The sequence below is a fragment of the Sitodiplosis mosellana genome, unplaced genomic scaffold (genome assembly GCF_009176505.1).
Source record: "Sitodiplosis mosellana isolate CC-2019 unplaced genomic scaffold, AAFC_SMos_1.0 Smas_scaffold_6166, whole genome shotgun sequence".
Taxonomy (NCBI): domain Eukaryota; kingdom Metazoa; phylum Arthropoda; class Insecta; order Diptera; family Cecidomyiidae; genus Sitodiplosis; species Sitodiplosis mosellana.
The window spans coordinates 6,563,519-6,577,044 of NW_022601407.1; the positions used below are offsets into that span (position 1 = coordinate 6,563,519).

Consider the following 13,526-nt stretch of genomic DNA (forward strand, 5'->3'; position numbering starts at 1 on the left):
GGATCGACCAGAACTGCTCCCAGTTCTGGAAGTGGATCTTCAGGATGTACCAGATCCGGTTTGACACTGCCCTTGGCCCATCCTGAAGATCCACTTCCAGAACTGGGAGCAGTTCTGGTCGATCCTGAGGATCCAACAAAACCCACTTCCAGAACTTGATGATTATTAAGATTGAATGTTGATAAATTATCAGGATTCGATCTTGATAACTTCCCAACGATATTATTAAGATTCATCCGATAACGTTATTATTTGAATATAGTTAATATCCTGATAAAAAGTTGATAGCGTTATTAAGATTCCATCATAATAACGATATCGAACGATATTTTTAGTTTATTACGATATCTTGATTAAAAAAAATCGTGAGCACAGCTATATTTATTTTCCAGAAAATAGGCAGAAAGTTCTTAAAAAAAACTAATATAGCGTCATTATTCTTGATAAAGGTATACATGAAAAAAAACTTTCGGGAATTTTAGACTGGAAGGTTACATTCCAATTTGCGGCACCTTTCAGAGCCTTCAAATGCACATGAATAAGATGTATTCATTGCAAAATTTGGCCAAAATAGCACGATTACATCGTAATCTAATAAATAAAATTGAATAATAGCAATGATAACGAAAATTATATATTTAAATTGACTCTTTGTTCGGTTGTGTATTTTCGCTCATTTTGACACAAAACGAGGCACAAGCACAACTACGTTGAAATGGGCCACTATAAACGCCTACATTCATATGAAAATGGTATTGGCCGATACTTTAGGATCACTTTTAAAGAAAAAAGACCGTATTACCGCGATATTTGAATAAAAAAATTTTTCTAACCATTCCCGATTTTCGTGTTATTGCTCATATATTGATATTGAGTAAGAAAATTCGGTGAAATCCATAGGGGTATTGCAGTGACCATAAAATATATGTATATTATCAAGAGTATCAAGCTCTTTCCAAGTTTATGCATAGTGTCGAACTTTTGTTCAAGCTCTACCATCTAAATGTACAGTAAAATAATTTACGGGCACGACGTAAGATGGCTTTTTTTCTGGTCAAAAAAGTTGCAATATCCCTTTGGTGAAATCGGTGAAATACTTGAATCAAACATAAACGTTTGAAAAACGAACGACGCACGCCAAAGCATAAGTGATGTCAAAGTGTGTACAAAGAGTGAAGCAATAGTGCGTTTAATGCTATGTGCTATAGTGTCTCTGATAAATGTTCAACTCTCTCTCTCTCTCTCTCTCTCTCTCTCTCTCTCTCTCTCTCTCTCGAAATAGAAGAAAATAAAATAATTACGTTCGCCGAGTAATTAGTGTTGTTTTTGAGGGAATTGAACATAATACAGTTTCGTGCTCCATCCAACGCAGAGCACTTGAAGTGAGGCAAACATAAATTGTGAATCGTATCATGCTTAAGCGGTGCCAAAGCGCATATCACATTTCCAAACCCTTTTTCCATTCCGGGAAACCCACTCGGTGAAATAGACAAGAATATGTTTGCATGGGCGCTACGCGATAACATTCAAAATGAAGAGAAAGTAGGTGCGATAGTTGTGTTACCGTTTCATAAGATCCGGCGGAAATTATGGAAAATTCACGTTCAATTCATATTTGATTGTAAGCTTCACCGCTTTGAATTTCCTCTACAATTTCTCTTCTCTTCTCGGGTAAAGTGTTGATAAATACCGAAATCGGAGAAATGTAGACTAAAACTGCATAAGACTTGATACTGTGAATATTTTGAAAGGAGAGATCACTGTTTACACAGTGATTCCCACACACTATTTCCGTTTCGAATGGAAGAAATGGAACAAAGAAAATGTCTAAACAAGGTTTGAGTTGGGTTTTTAATGTCCTCGCTTTTCTTCTTTTCTCTTCATTTTCCCATTTGATGCACGAGATGTGAATGAAATATTGTTGATTCTGTCATTTGTTATTGCATGTGTTTTCACAATCACATGAAAATAAATGGTCAGAATTAAAGTTGAAAGCTATTTGAACGGTTTGCACTCAGTGTGTGTGTGTGTGTGTGTGTGTGTGTGTGTGTGTGTGTGTGTATGATTTGTTTTTTAAATACAGTTGAAAGCAAATTTCAAAATGCAATCAAATACCAATTTAAAGTGGCAAGGATAGAGTCAGACGGAGCATATCAATGTTTGCACGTTCAATTTGGAATATGAATGGAATGAATCCATTCGTGGTGGCATATTGGTGGTGTTTGGGGCAAAACATATTTGTGGTCGTTTTGAATTGAATCATACGTTTTTGGATGGGACATAAAGTCCATTTCGTCCACACCACTAATAGCGTTATCTCACTTTTGCAAATGCTTTGATAGTTTAGCGGGAGGCTTTGGTCATCAATGAGAAAATCGGATAAATAATCAATATTTGTGGCGTTGGCGGTATATAATATGTGTGGACATGTTGAAAATTTTCCGCCACATATTGCCTCACTCTCATCCATTCATCCACTTTCTCTCTATCTCTTAGCGAGATTCCCTGTCATGTCAATAACACTACAATGATTTGTGCAACCGATGTGAGATAGGGCTAGAGTTTGTGTGTTTTTTTATCCTCTGGTTAATTAAATCGACAAATGCCATTTGAACGATTGAGGCAAAATTGCACTAATTTCCCATCGTCCGGCACAACATGTCAATCAAATGAGATTCGCGTGCATTGACCAAAATGAAACCAGTAATTAGCTATGGAGAGACAGCCGAGGAGTGTCAAGACATACACAGGATACGATGATACATATGATAGTGGCAACGAAACTCCACTTTTAGATGAATTGCCCAATTGGTTTGTTTATACGCAATCAAAGAAAAAACACACACGGGCTCGTGTTTGTCTGCTTAAAAAGATGTCAAGAAACTTGAGCCATTGACGTGAGTAATGTCCGCCCTTCATTTCCACTCAAATCACATATTGAATCGGATTGCTGATTTATACATTACTGTGTAGTGTATTTGCGGCATCATGCATCGACACACAGACGAAAGGTGAATGAAGTGGTTGACAGCCGTCAAACGCACACATACACACATTTATATGAGAGCTCGTGTGTTCGATTACTTGTTGGTTGCGAAGAGATTGTGTGACGTTAGTCGCACATTTATCCAATCAAAATTATTTCACATTAATCATCATTATCTCACAATATGTATTAGTATATACTGAATACAGTACATTCGATATAGCTGCAAAAATACCTAGAACGTTTCATCGAAGTTCGCTTCGAAACTCTTGTCAATGTTATTCTTTCACTCGTATTTTTAATTCAATCAATTAGAAGTATTCATCTGCCCTTTATATATAGAATATCGCAATCGAACGGCTTCATCAGTCGTTTTCATTTCTTTTTTTACGGTTCACATTTTGATGATGATCTTGATTTCCCCGTACGTCATACCATTCGCAAAGCAACACAATTCAACCATATTTTTCGGGCATCTATAAATAAACAACATGCAACAAAAATTACATCGTCTTTTTAATAGAAACAGTGAATATTTTCGAGACCTGTCGATCTGATTTTCGACCATTGACCAAGCAGAAATGTTGGAATTTCTTTCAAATACCAGCCCCTCTTGGTCTATAGATAAATACAGCTACTTCAATCAATGCTCTCTCCATGGATTTTGATTCATTACTTTTCATCGATTTGAAACGATTGCAATTACACCGGATCAAAGGAATAAACCGAATGGAATGAGGAACGACTAACATTTTAACGATACCCAGATTTCACATTCAATAAAGCTTAAGCTCCATTCCTCAATCTGTTTGCATACAGCCAGCCATGCATGCCTTTCGGCATTTTTAATCTACTCTTAAAGTCATCGCATGAACGATTTTTCAGGAATTTGAAGTAAATTAACATTTAGCTACATGAAATAATTGCACTTCATTAGAGCTTTTGTATGCGCAGATTTTTTGTTCAAAAAGTCTTCTTTGCTCTCGTTTTCGATAAGCTTTTGTGTGCCTTTTTGTGCTCTAGTATATAATAACAGTATATATTTCAGGATATATCCGGATATTGAAAAATATATGCAAAAAAAATCATTTAAGCTAATCAAAAATGGCAATCAATTATTCTTCGAAAATTTTAAACCTACATCTTTACCTACATTTTCCTTAGAATTGAGTGGAAATTAGTTTACTCGTGGATATTCGTGGATTCCGGAAATTTTGTTTGTAAACAACGTGGGAAAAAGTCTTGAAAACACCACTGAATAATCGACATTATTCGTTGGTCTCAATTCAAAATGCCACAAAAAACACAAGCGAGCTTGGTGATTCGTTTTTTTTCTACTCAATGCGACATTGTCAACACAGATGAAACTATGGATAGAAAAACATTACAAACAGATTTGTGTATCATTTTCTGTGAAAAATATTGGATTTACACGAGAAAAAAAAATCGAAACAAAGATAAAAACGCCCGAATTATTTGAGAAATTTCAAATTAAAGTGAATCGAAACTGTATGCAAATGAACGTATCCAAACCATCAACGTTTATCGACAATCGATAGTTCGTTGAAAAGTAGCCGTAATCCGATGGCGTTAAGGCAAAAAGTATCAAAATTTTGATGCGAAAAAAGGATCGAACCAAACCGAACCAAACCAAACTAAAAAAAAAACCCAACTTCAGCAAAAAAGAGCGAGCAAATGAATACGTATTAAATTACGTATGTATATATCTATTTATTTCAGCAGCATTTTTTTTTGTGTTGCATCGTCATTGTGCCGAAGTGCACGAATTGGAATGTACTTCATCAGCAATAGAATTGTTTACTTATTCAATTTGTCAAATGAAATTGGAACAAAAAAGGGATATGTCACGTGAAACAGAAATGAAAACCAACAAGAGATAGAATTCAATGTTGTATCTCCGTAAGAGACACGCGTACAATGCAACTATATACAAATGTGCGTGGTGAGCATGTGTAAAAAGTAAAGTGCCTTTAAAATGCTAAACTTTTTTGCCTGTCAATTTGGTTTTTCATTCGTTAGCCCCATGGATTACGAATACCACACACAAACACATACACATGTACAATAAAAAGGTAGTGAGGCAGAGCAGGTTTGTTCATTTGTCCGTTTGTCCATCACAATGAATTGGATATTATCTGTATAAGTGTACGATTGGTGTGTTTGTATTTGATGAGTGCCCGTATTTTTCTTTCTCTCTAGGTAGGTTAGCCTCTTCGTGACACCAACACACATACGTACACACACATACACATAGAGATGCTCGATAGATAAAGCGAGCCAACCGAGCGAAAGTTTGGGATTGAGCAACAAACACTACAATCACATCCACACAAGTGAACCGCACACAAATCATAAATTTTAACCTTTATTGCTTTGACTGCGACATAATAAAGTGTAAAAAGCGCACCGAATCATACACAAACAAAAAAGAGGCATCAAATATAGAGAGACGCAAGAGGGGACGCGCGAATGTTGTGAATAAGAAGAAAAATCATTGGGAGGCAAAAAGAGAAAGCCTTCGCCAAATTATGTAGCTGTGTATGTCATCTACATCTACTGTTCAGCATTGCGTAAACAATCCAATTGAGCGCTTATCACACTGATCGTAAAATTTAAAATAGTCATTAGAATTACTCAATTGACGAACAAAAGCCCACCGCCCAATAATAATAATCATAATACGGAATAAATGTTGAAAAATCTCTGTGTTTGTGTATGAGTATAAAAGACGATTTGAGATTGTTAAAATCAAATGCGAGAGCCATAGCTGCGTGTCGTACATGTGTGAAATGGCATGAAATACGTGTTGCCATTGTTACTGTGTGTGGACCGTCAATTCGAAAAAAAATTCTCCCCACTTTTATTGATATAAACGTTTGTTGCCGCTTTTTTCCATTCCTATTGGCTTTTGTTATCATTTCTCTGCGCTCAACTCTCTCTCTATCTCTCTCTTCCTCTCTCCCTCTCTCCCTCTCTCCCTCTCTCCCTCTCTCCCTCTCTCCCTCTCTCCCTCTCTTCCTCTCCGCAAACGCTGGTATTTGGTTGACGCCTGTGTCTGCTACATCATTAAAACGACTCTTTTACTTTGCAAGACGGTGATATTTTTTCTACTTGGTTGTACAGAATCCGCGCCCGATTCTATCAATCATACATATGGCGATAGATTCATTTCGATCGAACGCACAAAAATTCCTTTACACCTCAACGAATCAAACACAATTGCATATCGATGATTATTTTCAAGGTGTTTCCGACATTCTGCATCGTGTCACAATTATCATATGAGTAGCAATGGAAAGTACTTGAAATTCTGTCGTATCCCCCTTCTCTGGCTCTTTCTCTTACTTTTGAATTGAATTCTCAATCGTTTTTAGTAGAAGATGGGAGAGAGGAATAGGATTCTGGTGAAAAACTAATGAAATATTAAAATGTTGCGACATTTTCCATAACCACATTGGTAGCCAGCCATTTTAACCTTTATTACAGCCCCGCGAGTGTGTTTGCCACTTAATTCACTTTACATATTCGTTATGTCTGTCATGTGTCGGAACATTTAACCGGAGCTGCTGCTGCTCGTCTGCTGCGCTACTGTTTCGGTTGTCGTTGCCAATTTTGGCCCATGAATGTTTGGTGTCTATTGAAAATGGTCTCGACATTCCTCATTCGGTTCGATATCAGAAAAACAATCGACATTTTGTTTTTATTCATAAACTTTTGTCGGAATATCTTATTGAAATACCAGCATCAAATTTTGGGTTTCACACTTTTCAGAGACGGACGGAAAAAGTTCGGAGAACTCCCACTGATTATCGATGGCTGAACATATCCATAGATGTGGATGGCAACATACGTACACACATAGCTAAATAAGAAAAACGGCTGACGAAGACGAACATTGCATCGATTGAATCCTGTCGATTGAACAATTTTCGGTTGTGGTTGGCTGTTGTTGTGTTTGTCGATTGATATTTGAATACATGATTTTGTACGCGACACAAGTTGTGTGAAAATTTTGTTGCGAAAATAAAATCAATAGGAACAAAAGTTTTGTCAGGGCTTGGTTTCATTTCGTTTTTTTTTTCAACATTCTTCAAGTGAAAAAAAAAACAAATTCCTTAAGCACGGACAACAGAGAGCGAGAAAGTGACAACATACAAAATGGGGAGGGAAAAATGCCAACATCAACAACGACTACGACAACGAGGAAAACGACACACCGTGAAAAAAAGAAGCGAAACATGGAACAACACACATCATCCCTAAGAAATAAAATCATATGGTTTTATAAGCAGGAAATTTGCTGCTAGTCCGAAAAATAGTTGCACTCTCATTTCGAACTCTGATTCTTGGTTTTGGGTGTGTGTGTGTTGGTTGGTTGAATGGGGAAAATTCAATGCAAAACTTTTTGATTGTTTACCTTAGCAATGATCGGGTTCATGAACATGAAACACACCGAGTGAAGATGAAACAACAAAAAAACAAACACAAATCCAACAGCGCACCGTACACAAGACTTAACTATGGAAATCAAACGCAATGATATTGTGTGTTGAAATCGGGGCGCCGTGAAATAGAGATTCCGAATATCCTCTGGTTTTTATTGTATCCTTCATGTTGCACTGCTGCTGCTGCTGCTGCTGCTGCTTTACTATTGTTGGTGTATATATTTTCGTCCAAACAAGATCTTGTTGTAATTTCATTTATTTTGTGTCAGCGAAGAAAAAAAAAACACCACACACACAAAACACTACACACTAAAAATGTTTTCCAACAAAGCGCACTTTTTGACTGTCGCAACAGCACCACAATTTTCATACAATGCACATGTGTTAAGAGGAGTTGGTTGTGTTGTTGTTGTTGTTGTTTTTTTCTCGTTTTGCTTTTGCTCTCTGTGCGGCGCGTTGCACAATATGTTTTTTTTATTCGTAAATTTCACTTCGTTTAAACTTAGCAGTGGATGGCGAGAGGAAAAAACACGTAACTAACACAAGCGATTGCAGTACACTGAATATTTGTGAACTAAACCCAAATTGTGAAAATGAAACACACAGCGCGCAACTGATTTTAGTTCGAGGATTTATTTTTGGTTGCAGCTTCATATATGTGTTCTTCGCTTCTCACTCTCTCTCTCTCTCTCTCTCTCTCTCTCTTTCTCTCTCTCTCTCTTCGGCTACTGCTGTTGTTGTTTTTTTTTCTGCTCTTCGATTTTCTACTTTCTTTCTTTCTTTCTCTCGCAAAGACACGCAGTTCTATTTCGTGTACAAAATGAATATAGTAGTAGAATCACAGACGCAAAATCGAGAAACACGCGCGACGAATGTTAAGAGGCCACTGAAAAACATGAAAACGGAGAATTATAAGAACGGCTACACATCAGCAGAGCAGCGTTCAGCCAGAGCATCATCAGCAGCAGCAGCTTTTTTCAATACAGTCACACACACACACACACACACACACATGCATATATACGTACGCATACATGCCCAGTGCAGGTTTTTGTCTCAACGAGCCTTGGATTTATTTAAACAAATATACATTTCTGTGGAATAATTCAGGCAGAAAGGGCGACATGGGTGGAGGATTTTTATTGCCTGATTTTTTACGAAATTAATCAAATCAGGCGAAAAAAAATTGATTTTTCGATGTTGATTTGAAATTGAAAATTTGGGAAGAAGAAAAACAAAATTTCGAAGCATTTGATTGAGGAACTCTCTATGTCCCTCTCTATCTTGGCACACATCAACAACAAATACGCAATTATCACATCTCTAGTGTGTGAAAAAGCATAGTCAGAACATTCACATCGTCTTTTATATTCGGTACGGCCAAAATGGGTACACATACACGATATCGGCATCGTCGCCTTCGTCGTCGTATCCCAACTCATTCGGATGGCTTATGAAAATGGATGCTCTCGTGTACGCGATTGCTCTCCGACCGTTGAGCGAGAGAGCGTTTGTCACTAGCGTGCTCTCCCTCACACTAAAAGCACGAGTGCTTCAAATCGCACACACACCATTGCACACAGGCCATCTCACCAAACAACCACATCGATATCGAACGACACTCGCATCCCGTTGCTACTATACCTTTTTGTTCGAGCTAACTCGCTCCCTCTTTCTAACTAGATCGAGACCACCACCAGCAGCATCAGCATCATCACATGAGTGTGTGTCTCGTTGATGTGAATCGAAATGAAACGGAACGCTTTTGTTCACTCCGAACGAACGACATTTTTTTTCCCTCCGAACACAAGCTAACAAAATAAATGGCTCATCGCATCTAGTGAGAAGAAAATTTGCCAACGTGAAAACTGTTCTATCGTAGGCAAAGCTCGCAGATTACGAGTGCAAGAGAGCGAGCGATATTTTCCCTTTTCGCTTCCCTGCCAAAACCTGTCCAATTCATGCTCTCTTTCGATCACAACATTCAACTCTACTCTTTGCGAATTCTTTTTTTGTCTGCCTTTGTTTGCCACTTTGCACGCACATTTTCTACCCGAAACATACAACCGTTTCAAGATTCGATGTACGAGCGCGATACAGAAAAAGGGACGTGGAAGAAAGCGTGCGCGTTCCCATCACGCACGGGCCAACTGTATACAGTCGAAGAAAATGAAAAAGCATAACAAGAAGCAGAAGCAGAAGACGGAGGAGAAAAAGAAAACAAAATTTTGTGGAAAAACTCAAGTTGCACCAACGAGACGACGATGAATACAAAGGCACGCATAACCAAAGTTTGCTTTTCTTTATCACATTTTTCTTCTTCGGCGTTGCCAATGCAAAGTATGTGTGCGAGCGTTACCGAGCTTTTTTTTCAATATCAAATTCAATGTCTATTGTGTGTATATGGTATCGAATAAATAGGCATACAACATTTCATGTCGACGTTGCATCGTCGTTATCACAGAATATATACACTTTTCACTCTCTCTCTCTCTCTCTCTCTCTCTTTCTCTCTCTCTCTCTCTCTCTCTCTCTCTCTCTCCCGCATTCTTGTTACTTTTATTTTGAAAATGATGCGACCGTATGGAAAAAAGGGCGTAGCATGCTGCGGCATTCTTTTGGCCTGAATTAAAATACATTTTACAATGAATCAAATTGAATATGAGCATCGGCATTTACACATTTCACCATTTCTCTTGCTTCTATTTTCTCAATTAAGGGTCTCATGCAGTGAAATTGTCGGTATTTGGCACCAACAATAATGCAACCGACTTCCATTCAAATGGCGCGTTCATGAATCCGAAACGAAATGTGTGTGTGTGTGTGTTTATTGTAGGAACAGTAAAATCGAAGGAATGATGGAAGTTTTGCTGCTTGAACGTGACAAATAATTTGTTTGACTTTATCGATGCCAATCAGCCGACTGGCAATTTAAAAAAAAAAACAGGATGAACCGAGCAAGAGCAAAAAAATCGAGCATGTGCAAATCAATGTTTAAATCGAATTTTTGTATTCTCAAATTTCAACTATGGTACTGCATTGGTCAGAGACTCTGACTCAGAGTTTTGATCATTGCCACGGGCCACATTCTGATATAATAAAAATGAAGTTGAAAAATAGATAAAATTCGTTTTGCTGCGTGTCTTCGAATCAAATTGGACGAATGAGCGGCAAAGATGCTTCGTCTACCTTGTGCTCAACTCCAACCGCTTTCCCAATCCGCTGCTCTTTCGCTCTTTTCCGCGCCTAAACGCATTTTTAAACCAACAATCCAAAAATTGTTGGTCAACCAAATGTGAGCACACCGCTGTTCCCATTTTATACTTGACACGGGCGAATCGTGACTCTTTGCAAGCGAACAAACCAGCGCCGCTCTCTCTCTCTCCCTCTCTCTTTCTTTTCGCACATTGATCAACATTTTCTCTAATTTATTCCATATTCTTTAAGTGATTGCTGTGCAAAACATCCAACGTACTCGATGCCAAAACATTGTGCGAATCTTGGTGTTTCGTGATTAAGTGGTTTCGTTCCATCGTTGTCGTCGTCGTCATCGTCGACGTCGGCACGAATACATACGGCCCGACGTACAAAACTTAAAATTAAATTTTCCATGCGTTTATTTGCTCTCCCTCGCTCACTCTTTCTCACACTCAATCGCTCCACTGTATGCGGAGTATGCCTTTTTAGTCGTTGGATAATATTAAATTTCAGTTGTGTTCCATGGCTTTAATTGACATTCCACAAAATGGTTTCAGTCGAATTCATATCTCTCACACGCAAAAATATCAATAACGAGATTGTGTTTAGGCAAACGACTGAACCGAGTAGAATAAAGTTTTCTTCTGTGGAGGGGGGGAAATAAGATTGGAGCCTATGGAAACGGCACGCAAAAGAAACGTTTTTATTAAATATATCATGGATAAATGAAAAGAAGAAAAAAAACGAAGAAAAAATGGGTTTATGCTTAACAAAAGATACGCAAGCGGCAACAAACCACCGTTACAACTAATACGAATGGGCGAAAGAGCAAGCGAGAGATATGATTTTTTCAGTGTGTGAGCCTGGCACAACATTCATTTAATTGAACATTTGAAAACGAGATGAGACTTCAAAATGGTTGGAAAATGAGCACCGTACTCGCAACAGAGTACCATCACTACTACCACCAGATAATATCGACGGGACGTGCAACGTTCGACACACAGTGCAAAACGGGAGTCAATGTGGAAAAAGAAGAGAACCAAAGTGTGTGAGAAAAGGAGAGAGAGAGAGAGAGAGAGAGAGATCGGGTGAGTGTGAGAGAAATAGAGTTCGAGCGACAGATCGAGAGCGAGAAATTATGATGGTTCAGCTACTCGGAGACGCACTACTTTCCCAAGTAAAAGAGAAGTTGAATCCTTATGCCTTTGTTTGTGTCTGCATGAAACACGTCTTTTTATTGCATGTTTTTATTTCGCTTTTGCACACGCTCTCCCTTCTACTCTCTCCGTTGTCGTTGTCGTTGTCATTGTCGTTGTCGTTGCTGTTGCCTTGCCTGAAACTAAACAAAAAATTCACCAGAAACTGACTACGTTACACAAACGGCTTTTGACTTCAACTTCTTCTTAGTTCGGCCCGGCGCGGCTCGGTCGCACGTTCGCACGCTCTCACTCTCGTTTTCGCTCTTTTCTTTTCTCTCTCCATCATCGTCCATTCACTTCGTCACATGGAATCAAACTCAACCGAAAACAGAATTTTTCGAACAAGAAATAATCCATAGAAAAAGCACCAACGAATAGGCGATTATGTGTGGTTGTGTTTGTGTATATATATGTGTGTGTGAGAGAGAGTGTCTTAGATAGATACTTTGATTTTGGCCGTCTAATGTAAAAGAAATTCTGTAGGTTTGGGTTATGCCAATGTAATGTAAAGCATCATGTATTCAGCATGGCATGCCGTTGTTTGGACTAGAGATTCGCTATTTTCTTATTCATGAATTGGCCGAGATCTTGCCTTCACGTCAGCCTCCATTTTTCTATTGCTACCCACTCCCCATGATCTCCTTTCTTCTTCTTCTCCACATCGTCTCTGCGCGTGAAAGCAAAAAGACATACCAAATAGATTTCACTCGCTCATTCTATCTATCTATGGTTTTTCGCATTTCTTCTACCACAGACGTATATAAAAATGTCTTTTTTTTATGCGAACTGTGTTGCGTTCTGTCGTTTGCACAACTTCTTATTCGTATGCAAGCAGCAACAGCGGAAAAAAACGAAGCAAAATATTTTCGCTTTCTAAACAAAAATCTACATACTCATGCCAAATTAGGCATTTTTGAAAACATGCTTTTTTTCGGCTGCGTTTTTCTCTTCAGTTCCTCGTTTTTCCTCCATATGTGTATTTTACCTAGAATTTTTGGTTGTTGCTCCCTTCCTTCACCTTGTTTATACAATGTTTCTCACATTTTACGCACATTTCCATGTATGGATACACACATTTATTTTATTGGTTTTTCTCCTCTTCATCTTCTTCTTCTTTTTCCCTCGTCGACTTCTTTTTTATTATTATTGACGAATGACACACAGTCACTTGAACGTTTTCAGTTTCCTCTGCAATTCTTTTTCGTATTCTTATGACGTAAATAATTCAATTTTAACTTCGACTGACATGTATGCGGCCACAATTTTTGAGCGTTCACATACTACGGGCAAATCCTCTGGGCAAATGCAGTTTTTTTTCTATCGACAAAATTCAGTTATGCAAAGCAAATTGCGCAAAGCACACACACACACACACACACAAACATACACGAAATTCAATTCGTTTTACCAGCCAGCATTTTGTCAGAAAACCGATTTTCTTCTTTAACTGCCGAAGATTAATTGACCGCAGGCAATAAATACGTTAAAATAAAGAAAAAAATCTATTGTGATGGGGGAAATGTCAGCCTTTTGGAGTCTCTAGGTATGGAATCTCCGTGGAAACAATTTACTCAAATTTCTGATCGAAAGAAACAGTCTCGTTGGGTAGGCGTAGTCAACTTACCATGTGTAAACTTTTTCGAGTTGTTTATTGATTTTGATCCGAAACATTTT

General features: G+C 38.2%; 1 protein-coding gene across 5 annotated transcripts in view; it reads right to left on the minus strand.

Moving 5' to 3' along the window:
- LOC129574949 (ALK tyrosine kinase receptor) overlaps window positions 1-13,526 on the minus strand; it is a 51,151-nt gene that overhangs the window by 33,811 nt on the left and 3,814 nt on the right. For 2 of the 5 annotated variants that reach the window (XM_055457637.1, XM_055457635.1), the window contains exon 1: window positions 7,527-8,322. The exons of 1 other annotated variant lie outside the window; for it this stretch is intronic. The gene's annotated coding sequence lies outside the window, so the exon portion shown is untranslated. Of the gene's footprint in view, window positions 1-7,424; window positions 8,323-13,526 lie in introns of those variants that run through there. 2 more of the 5 variants (XM_055457636.1, XM_055457633.1) reach the window with 1 other exon arrangement.